Here is a 10782-nt window from a genome sequence, read left to right on the forward strand (position 1 = left end):
TGAATGTGCTGATCTCATCTGATCTCAAAAGCTAAGCAGGCTCAGACCTGGTTAATACTTGGATGGGAGACAGGACACTACTACTGGCAGGTGTAATAAGAACAAAGTCACAACAGCTAACAGTAAAGTAATACATAAATCAACTCCAAAATACAGACATAACTTGGAAAGGAACAGTTTCCCCAAGAAACAAAATATGAGGCACAGTGGGATACACCTATAATTGCAGCAACTCAGAAGGCTGAGGCAGGAGGATCACAAGTTTGAGGCCAGCCTCAGCAACATAGTGAGGTCCTAAGCAACTTAGCAAGTCCCTGTCTCAAAATAAAAAGGGCTGGGGATGTGGCTTAGTGGTTAAGCACCCCTGGGTTTGGTTCCTGGTACCAAATAAATAAATACAAGAAAAAAAATTTTGGTGGTTTCTGAGTTGCTGTCTGAGGACATGAATGGCTGAAGTTTCTTCTGCAAATAAACTATTGTGAGTTCATTGACATTCTAGATACACAGATGGAACCACCAAACTAATTATTTTTTACCAGTATAATGACAGCATGATCTATCTTAAGTTTTAAAATGGAAAATGAAACTATAAACTATACTTGTCTTTCCTGCATTCTTTGGTATGACCTAAATTAGTTCACCTCAAAGATACCATGAAATAAGGAGGCATACCAAACAGCATCATAGAACAAAACAAAATGAGGGGCTGGGGATATAGCTCAGTTGGTAGAGTGCTTGCCTTGCATGCACAAGGCACTGTGCACCACAAAAAAAAAAAAAAAAAAAAAAGACTCCTAAGAAGTTAAAGTATCATGCTGAAATCTATTCACACAATGAATACATGTTAATATTTTACCATCTAAAAATGAGGCTGTATTACAGTAGGTGAACAAACTAATGTTCCTTTTTCATCAGCTTTCAAACACCCCCCCCAAAAAAAACCTTTAAACTCTCTGCAGTATGGATGCTCTGAAATAAAGATGTATCTTGCAATTGCTGTCATTCAACAACAGGATGCAGTTGGTGAAAATCTTTTGACACCTCCTAGAAAGATCAAGAAAGCACCAGTATCAAAGAGTCTTAGGTTTGATCAAAAATGGTCACTCAAAATAATCTTAAAACAAAAGCATGCCTAAAAAGCTGCAAAACTACAATCAGTGGAAACAATTACAAAAGATTCTCAAAAAATAAACTGCAGCCTGCTACTTTAAAAGAGAGTACACAAGTACTTATCACCTTACTTAGTAAGCAGTCAATAAATTTATTATTATTATACAATGGAAAATAAGGACTAGAAAAGATGATGGAAATGTACAATCATAGAGATAGGGCAATTAATAAGCACCGATTAAGTGCCTACCAGGTCACTTCCAATATGTCATACAAATGTATCATGATAAACCAAGAAGCACCATTTTGATCAAATAAAATGATATGACCCAATAAGATGCAAAAGTCACATTACATTTACCAATGATTAGAATTTACTAAGTACTTTTAATTTTTTTTAATGAATTACTGCCCATGCCAGGGATGGTGGCATATGCCTATAATTCCAGAGACTAAGGAGGCTGTGACAGGAGGATTGCAAGTTCCAGGGCAACCGCAGCAACTTAGCAAGACCCTGTCTCAAAATAAGAAATAAAAAATAAAGGGCTAGGAATGTAGCTTAATGATAAATGCCCCTGGGTTAAATCCCTGGTATAAAAAAGTGAAATAAAGTACTACCCATTAAGTTGAGCCTGCAGAATGTGGAACATAAATTGTTTACTTGAAGAGAGTTGCCAAATGATTAAATAAGCATCAAGAAGTGTCACAATGAGTCTAATGATTTTCCCTGGGTAAAAAGTCTCTTTTCGCATTTTTCCTCAGGCTTAGGAAGAATTAGGATTTAGATGAATTTCCTCTTAAAGAAAATCCTTGGGTTAGAGGTGTAACTCAGTGGTAGAATACTCATCTAGCCTGCACAAGACCCTGGGTTCCATCCCCATCACTGAAATAAAAAGAAAATCTTTCTAGACTTGGAGCTACAAACATGAAAGCACCTACTTGGATCTGCTCCTAGGAGTTATACACATGGAGAGGGACCAAATAACATAGAGATGAACATTTATCAACACGTTAGTTACGTTAGTTTTCATCCATATGAAATGTCCAGAATAGGCAAATGTATAAAGATAGAATGTAGATCGGTGGTTGCCTGGGTCCAGAGAAAGAGTTGTGATGGAATTATTAAAAAGTTATAAAACTCTGGTAATGCAGCATAACTCTAGAATATACTAAAACCACTGAACTGTACATTTCAAATAGGTGAATTGTATGGTATGTGAACTTCATCTCTAAGAAGCCGTTATTTTTAAATGTTCACTCTTTACAAAAGTTGGCAAATCAAAATTGCTGAATTATAGTCAAACTCCATATGATGAACCCTCGGTCAGATATTTTTCCTGGCCTGTATGAACCCATTACTAACAGTCCTTTCTTAACTCCCTTTCTTAACAATTCAATTTTTTCTCCCACTAAAACAAAGATCAAGTTGGAAGAGAAGGTGGGGTCCACTTTGTAAAAGTTAAAAACACTTCATGCTACATTTTTAATACATATGAATTTTTAAAAAATTTTTTCATAATAAAAAAAACACAAATCCTGGTAAAGGAATCTATTTCAGCATTTACACTTAACCTATTTAGTCCCAAGTTATCAATTCTGTGACTATTTCAACAAAATCTAAACAGATATATTAAATAAGTTGAAAGTCATAATCTAGAGCTTATATTTCATATATATCTAAATATACATACTATATATATACACACTATATATATATGTATACACACTTTATATATGTGTGTGTATATATATATATATTATATAATCTATTACTTATCTCAAAAAAAAATAGACCTTGAAAAACATCATTATTTCTAAGTTACCATAAATAATATGTTTTAAGTTTTCATAGGTGTTCCATATCTGAGACAATGGGACAAAATGGGTTTAAAAATATGTTTTACCACTCTATTAGCAAAAAATGAATTATTTGCTAGGATACTATAACCAGCCAAAAGACCATGGTGGGGACTATAGGAGATAACTATTAGAAAAGCGTTCTTTGAAATTAATAAATGCTGCAAAGAATAAGGAAAGATATATCTGCTTTGCATTATTTCAGCAATGTTTTACCCCAGTGAACAGCAATAAACAAAAATACTAGTGCTCCCAGGTTTAATTCAACAGGCTCTATGGACCTTAATGCAACTCCTGTGGAAGATCAGGTCAGTCAGCTAAGAGACCTTGGAAAAAGCTGGGCAGAGCAGTAAACAAACCAGTGAATAATAGAATTAATCCTCAAGCCTACTTTAGTATACACAGTAGGCACAATTCTTAAAATTTTGCTAATGAATGGAGATTTCCAGCTGATTAAGCCACCTGGCAGCTTGAGCTGGGTTTTCTATTTAGAAACCTTTGTTAAACCTTTTTCTCCACTGGTTTAGCTTAAAGAAGCACCTAGAACAATAGATTATTCTCACCTATATCACCAGCCTCAATTGTAATTCTCTTATTTTAAGAAGCAACCCAGAATTAAAAGTAAAACCTCCTTCTGTGATTTGATCATGAATAAACCTGTATTTCTCCTTGGGAGTGTGATGGCAATCTCAAAGCAAAGTTCTCTCTAGAAATGAGAATAAAGAAATTAGGAGAAATTATACAAACATCTACTCCAAAAATCTTAAAGGCAGGTAAAATATTCTGGCTCAATTCAATTTTGAAAAGTTTGAAGTCTATGTTTTGAACATAAACATGCTGGTGATAGCTTTGTATCCTAACAAATAGTAAAAGAAACCAGAATTACAGAACCGAGGGAAATTAATATAAAAAGGTGTATAAAAATGATTCGCTTTCTCCATTCCCAGTAAACACAACTTACTAATTAGAATTTTAAAGAAATAGTTTAAGACAGTCCTGAGGATAAAAGTACAAAAACTGTAAGAATAAACAGCAACACTAGCAATAGTTACAATGTGACACGAGCAGTGTTGTGTGACATTTCTAATTTCTATACATTTTTCAATGAGCATGTGACACTTAAGTAATAAGGAAATTTTTTTAAACACACATATACCTACTATCCCCCCAAAAAAACTCAATATTTGAGCTTCTTTATAGTTCATTGTTCATAGAATATTGGTGGGCTAATAAAAATGTTCAAGTACTTTAAAAATGACACGGCTCCTGTTAATGATACAACTTCTATTAATGATTTTTATCAAACTCCATAATCTTTTTCACTTGTGTGTGTGTGTGTGTGTGTTGCGCATGCTTAACCACTGAGCCACTCCCTAGCTTGCTCACTTTATTTATTTATTTATTTATTTATTTATTTATTGGTTTATTTATCTTTTGAGACAGGGTCACACTAAGTTGCTTAGGGCTGCACTAAATTACTGAGGATGGTCTGGAACTTTCTAGTCTCCTGCCTCAGCCTCCCAAACCACTGGGACTACAGGTGTACACCACCAAGCCTGGCCTGTATATGCACGCCCACTTTTTCCTATGGATAGTAATTTTGGTTCTTGCCATGAAACTGGATACATTTGGGAGCAAGACTGTCATCCACTTCCACTTTATCTCCCCATCATACTCCTTAAAGAAAAGGCTACTTAACAGATGTTGGCAGATTGAATCTAGCTTTTTTTCTTTTTTTTTTTTTCTTTTTTTGGGGGGAGGTAGTTGTCAACGGACTTTTATTTTTATGTATTTATATATGGTGCTGAGAATTGAACCCAACGCTTCACACATGTTAAGCAAGTGCTCTACCACTGAGCCACAACCCCAGCCCAAATATTTCTTTTTTCTTTTTTTTGGTGGTGTTGGGGATTAGAACCCAGGGCCTTGTGCATGCAAGTCAAGCACTCTACCAACTAAGCTATAGTCCCAACCTCAATCTAGTTTTAATAACTGTAATATCATAAATGATCACCAGCAGAAAGATGTCTGAACAACATACTGTAAAACTTAATCACAATCTCACACAAAATAAAGAGCAACTAGATTAGCATATTTTCTACTGACTTTAAACCAATTGCTTTTATTGTAACTTGTCAAAAATGTGTTTTTCAAAGAAATTTTTAATTATCTCAACAATCTTTACAGGACATTATCTTTTTCTGTCACAAAGGCCTAGGACAACAGTTTATTGGGCTAGAAAAGTACACAGTGATGCAGTGGATCTGCACAGAAATGGAGGACAGCCCACCCTCCCAAGTATCTCAAGGCACAATCCACAACTCAAGAAATGTCTTGGCAATGTACATAAATGAAACAGTGTGCTTAAAACAATATGATAAGCAAACTGGAAAAGAATATGCTCTCTCCGGGAAATTCAGCCTAGCTATTCAAAGATACAGTTTTTTAACATTTTATTTTTATGTGCTCTTTTAAAAGTTCAGAAATTCTCTCCCCTATTGTTTAAATAAGATCTTAAAAAACACAGATGGAAATTTTGAAACTTATCTACATTCTATAATAAGATGAAAGGAAGAGTATGCCTCAAAGCTCACCTGATACCCTTCCCAGAAGAGAATGGGAAGGGGAAGAAAAGAAGAAAAAAAAAAAGGAGGAGGAGTGTAAGGTATAACAATGCCAGGCACCATAAGATGACTATTAACAATTGTTTTTGTGTCTTATTTCCTAACATATGTATAAAGAATAATCTTTCAAACATTATTATCTGAAATCAGCTTTTAGTTTCCTTTTACAGTTTCTGGGTTTGTGTTGTTATTCCTGAGCCTGGGAACTAATAATGTTCCATGCCATTCAGAAGTTACTAGACAACCAGTTAATCAACACATACTTTTAAAAGTCAGTATTGCTTTAAAACAACAACAGGCCAGATGTTCCAATAAAAATTCACCCTTCCTAAAGAAGTAATTTTTTCAAAATACTGTAACATGCAATGGGAAAAAAGACAAACTGCAATGTTATATTTGATAATGAGTAGCAAAAAAAAAATAAGAAGAAGTAGAATAACATACCCAATGCTACTTTGTTTATATGGATGTAACTTTCACATTCAAGTACTCTACAAAGCACTGCACAAGAAACTGTCAAAAATGACATGCTTCTAAAAACATTATTTTCTAAATACTTAGTCAAGGGATGTGCTGTTTGTATTACTTCTTTAGCAACTATTGACAGGTACAGCATAGTGTTAATGCTCAAAATGAAAAGATCTCTTATGCTTTGCCTGTAGTAAAAGTTCCTCGGGCTCGTTATAATACCTGCAAGTTCAGTAGCAGAAATCAATTTTACAGATGCTACCGGCTAGGTAGAATGGCATTTTATAAAACCAACTTTATTGTCATCAAAAGTTTTATTTCCTAATCCTGTAGACCCTGGCAACTTTGGGGGGGGCGGGGGGAGGGGGGAGTCTTTTCTCTACCCTTCCAAAACAGCCTCAGCCAGGCAAGTCAAGAAACACTTTGCACAGTTCAAAAGGTAAGTCAAATTTAGCTTTACCTTGAGCTCTTGCCCCTCAACAACCCCCTTGTTTTTTTCTTGTAGCCCGGGAGAGGTTAAAGGTCCCATATAATTGCAGATGCGCAAGAAATGCGATGTTGGATGAAACTGTGATGGTAGTAAAGACCATCAGCAACCAAGAACCATTTCGCCCTAGAAATCAGCCTCTCAAGAATACAGAAAGAGTCTACAACCAAAGAACCTGCCGCCCGGAAGCAACAACTTCCATCAAACGGCAAAGAAAAGTTGTAGGGACAAACTCAGCGCCTGAACTGGTACGGAGACTGAGAGCAGCAAAGACACTCTGCAGGCCCGGCCCGCCTGCGGGCGGAGGCTGCCGCTGAGCGCGTGGGGCCGACCCCGGCTCGGGATGGCTCCAGGTCTGGGGGTGCGCCGCCGGCCTCGGGCCGCTCGGGCACCGAGCCCGCATCCGCACCCCTCCCAACAACCGCGGGCAGTGGGCGGAGAGACCAGAGCATAGGAACCGGCGGACAATGCCCGGCCCGGGTGGCGATCACCGCGCGCGCCACGGGTCCCCGCCGCCCCTTTCCTTCGGGAGCAGCCAGCCGCTGTGCTAAGTTTGCTCCCAAGCCCTCCCTTCACAGCCTGGGCGGCAGAGCCCTGGCCGCCGACCTCCCTGCACCTCCCAGCCGCCGCCTTCCTCCCAGCCGGGCGGTTCTCGCGAGTCCGCGAGGAGGCGGTGTGCGAGCAGAGCCCGGCGCGCAAGAAGGAGGCGCGCGAGGGAAGCAGGCGCGCCAGGGGCGCGGGGCGCGCGGCAGAGCCGGGAGCGCGAGGGGGAGCCGGGCGCGCGAGAAACCAGGCGCGCGAGGCAGCGGCGGCGGCGCGCGCCGAGTGGAGCGGGTGCGCGGGTGGAGCCGGGCACTGGAAGAGGAGGCGCGCGGGAGAGCCCGGCGCGCGGCGCTCCCCAAGGACCCGCCGTAGCTCCGACGGGTTTTCGGTTGATTCGGGGCTACACAGCGGCACAGTGTCGGTTAGGAGTCTCCGCCCGGGCGGCGAAGCTTGCCAGCCATCCTGGCCCGCCTCCCCTCGGCTCCCACCAGGAAGGGCAGCCGGGAGAGGGCCGGCGACCTCATCTCCCGCCCGGGCTGTAGTCGCCAGTCGGCGAGCATCCCGGCGCCTGCCCGGGGGCTGGAAAAGAAAGTGAAATGAAGCGCCTTTACCCAGGCAACACCTACCCGTCCCCAGTCCAAGTGCAGCTGCCTTGCTCCTCAGGCGCCGCCGGTCCCCGCCCTCGGACCCCAGGCTCCGATCTCTTGACAATGGCGCGTCCCCTTTAAGGAATAATCCGATCGGAACCGATCTGTGGTTAAACCCCCCTCCGACTCTGATTTTAACCGGATTTCTCTCTCCCAGAGCCCGACGGGCGCCCGGCGGTGCTGCGAGCTCTACCCACCCCTTCCCTGCCCCGCCCACCTCCTCGTCTTCCTGATTGGCGAGAAACACTACAACAGGAACAGCAGTCCTCACCTTCCACTGGCCAGCCCAGCCGCCGCTCAGGGTTACCCCCGCCTCCACCCCGCCCCCTTTCCCGGGTTGGCCCTACCTCTAATCACTCTCTGTCCTTTCCTCTAACGTTGCTTTGGAGAACTGGCAGTCAAGGCTCACCCTCCCGCCTCCGGAAAGCGAACTTTATTTTTATTGGTAAAAGGACATCTTCCTGTGCACCTGATTGGGCAAGTAAGGGGCTAGTCTGCACGCCCCTTGCCCATTATCGCTCTCCCTTTTACCGATTTGAGAGAGACAGTCGCAAAGTCTTCCCCACTTTGCCTTTTTCTAAGCGCCTTTGCCTTTAAATGTTGGTAGGGGTCGAGGACAAACAAACAACCTGTATTGAGGGAAGAGGGAAAGGGAGAAGAGAAAAATTCAAAATCTTCAGAAGAGTAACATATCAGAGCTGGCTCTGGGATCCTGAGGAACCTAACACTGTGTTCCAGTGAACGGAGTGGTTGCATTGAGTTAGAATACCTGAAATTATAGTGCTAACTCCTGAATTCACTCAAGTTTTCACTCACCATCCATCCTACTCATACCCTTGATTCCTCCGGCATTTTACCACCCGGAAGAGCTTTAATAAAGGTATCTGCAGCAAACGTGGAGGTTTCCTTGTTTGTCTTGCTGTCGTTCATTTAGAAAAGCATTGAAGTCCTTTCCATTGGAAGTTCCGTTTAAGTCACGTCCTTTGTGTCATTGTGGTTTACGCGAGAGCTAAATTAGTTTTTTGGGTTTTGGGTTTTTGTTTTTTGTTTTTTTTTTTTTTTTTTTTTGGAAAGATTAAACAGATTGTGCTCCTTGTGGCAACCTCAAAGTCTAGGACCTTGTTCCTCTTGCTAGAGCTGTAGGGAGGACACCCCAGGTTGAATCCAAGTGGGCACACCAGAAGGACTGTAGCACCTCTTAAGAGAAATGTCTCTCCAAGGTAAAAAGGGAGTTTGGTACTAGAAGCTTGGCCCTGCAGCAGAACCTCACACATTGAAAAGGGGAGAGATTATGTGGCAGCTTAGTAGGGTCTGCATTAGGATAGCCTCAGTTTCCCACTCTAGCTGTAACAACCAGCTAGATTGTTTAGACGAAAATTGAGTAGAATTATGGCTTTGGGGCCCATCTCAGAACGTTAGGGGTAAACAGTTGAGGATTCTCTCAATGAGAGAATCTCCTTTTTGTCAATGAACTTTGAAAGGCTTCGGACCTCAGGGGCATTAGTCCTTTTGCTGTGATAACCCAGTAGAATCTAGTGCCAAGAAAGCGGCAGCACTCAGCAATATCCTAGAAGTAAGTTCAGTGCCAGAGAAGGGGAAATAAATATAGGTGGTCGATAGGACTTTTCCATGAGCTCAGGTGCAAAAGTTTGTGGAGATACATATAAATATCTAGGAGCAGGGGTGAGGAGGAACGTTGTCCGGAAATTTATATGTCACTAGTGAGGGCAAGAGACAAGGAGCTTGCTGGCTTACAAATTAATATGGCTTTCACAGATATATTTTAGCTAATCGCTATTTTCAGCCTACTCCTATTACATATAAGTTATCACCCATTCCTTTCATTTCTTCAAGGAAATTAGTTCCCAAGGATTCCCAAATCCTTGGTGTTCAAATCCCTTATTCAAAATGTCATAGTAATTGCATATTACCTAGCATGCATCCTCTCACACACTTTGAATCATCTAGATTACATATTATACCTAAAATGCAAATGTTATGCAAATAATTGTTGCACTGTATTATTAGTGAATAATTACAAGGGGGAAGGAATCTATACATATTCAGAACAGATAAAAACATGGAAAGACTAACTATATAGCACAGCTCAGCAACAATTCAACTTCCCTGGTCCCACATACATCAATAAATTCCCTCCAAGGTTGGTTGAACACGAGGATATGAAAGCCACAAATATGGAGGGCTGACTGCATGGATATGTGTTATGTGTATTACACATATTTGAAATTCCTGCCTTCTCATTTACTATACTCAAGGGCTTTTTATTTTGTTTTTGAAATTTTGTTTATTTTTTGTTTTTTGTGGTACTGGGGGTTGAACCCATGATTTGGGGCATGTTTAGGCATGTGCTCTACCAACAAGTCACACCTGTGCTCTTACCTCAAACTTTAAGACTGCTTCTGGGTTCCAAAATTCTACATTAGAATATAGTAAGAATAAGAACATTCTAATATCTAGTATGATCTTTTGGAAATAAAGGCATCCAGTATTACAGGTGTATACACACCTGCTGCTTTTGTTTAGTATCTAGGTGATGTTTTCAAGTTCTTTCTAAAACACCTGCTTTATGACGCCTGGCTTGTTGTTGCTCTGTTTTGTGCTAGCACGCTAGGCTTATAATTCCAGAAAGCAGTTAACAGTGACCTCTAGACCCTCTTCCTTGTACTTAACAAACTATGCTGAGATCATCACCTATAAACAAATATAATTTATGTTATTTTCTAGGTATTTTGCACTTGCCCACAATACACTCATTTATTATGTTTTAGTTCACACACCCAGCCTCCTGTACTAATACTCCAATGGTATTCCACAGTGGGAAAATTTTTAGAAACTCTGCAAACCTGGAGTTTACAATGTTTCAGGTCATTCTTAAGAACGTTTATCGTTACTGGATACAACCCCAATTCCAACCCTGGAGAACTTTACAGTCTGCACTTTCCCATTCAAAGGGACTTCGTCTCCCCACTTTAGCTTCCTATTTCTAAATCAGATTCCCATTCTTTTTTTTTTTTTTAATTTTGTT

General features: G+C 40.8%; 1 protein-coding gene across 1 annotated transcript in view; it reads right to left on the minus strand.

The window, feature by feature from the left end:
* The window catches only part of Fryl (FRY like transcription coactivator), a 230864-nt gene extending 222925 nt beyond the window's left edge, over window positions 1-7939 (minus strand). Inside the window, exon 1 of the mRNA XM_078021273.1 lies at window positions 7716-7939. The gene's annotated coding sequence lies outside the window, so the exon portion shown is untranslated. The remainder of the gene's footprint in view (window positions 1-7715) is intronic.
* Between the last annotated feature and the right edge of the window lie 2843 nt (window positions 7940-10782).

The sequence above is a fragment of the Ictidomys tridecemlineatus genome, chromosome 9, assembly GCF_052094955.1.
Source record: "Ictidomys tridecemlineatus isolate mIctTri1 chromosome 9, mIctTri1.hap1, whole genome shotgun sequence".
NCBI classification, from domain to species: domain Eukaryota; kingdom Metazoa; phylum Chordata; class Mammalia; order Rodentia; family Sciuridae; genus Ictidomys; species Ictidomys tridecemlineatus.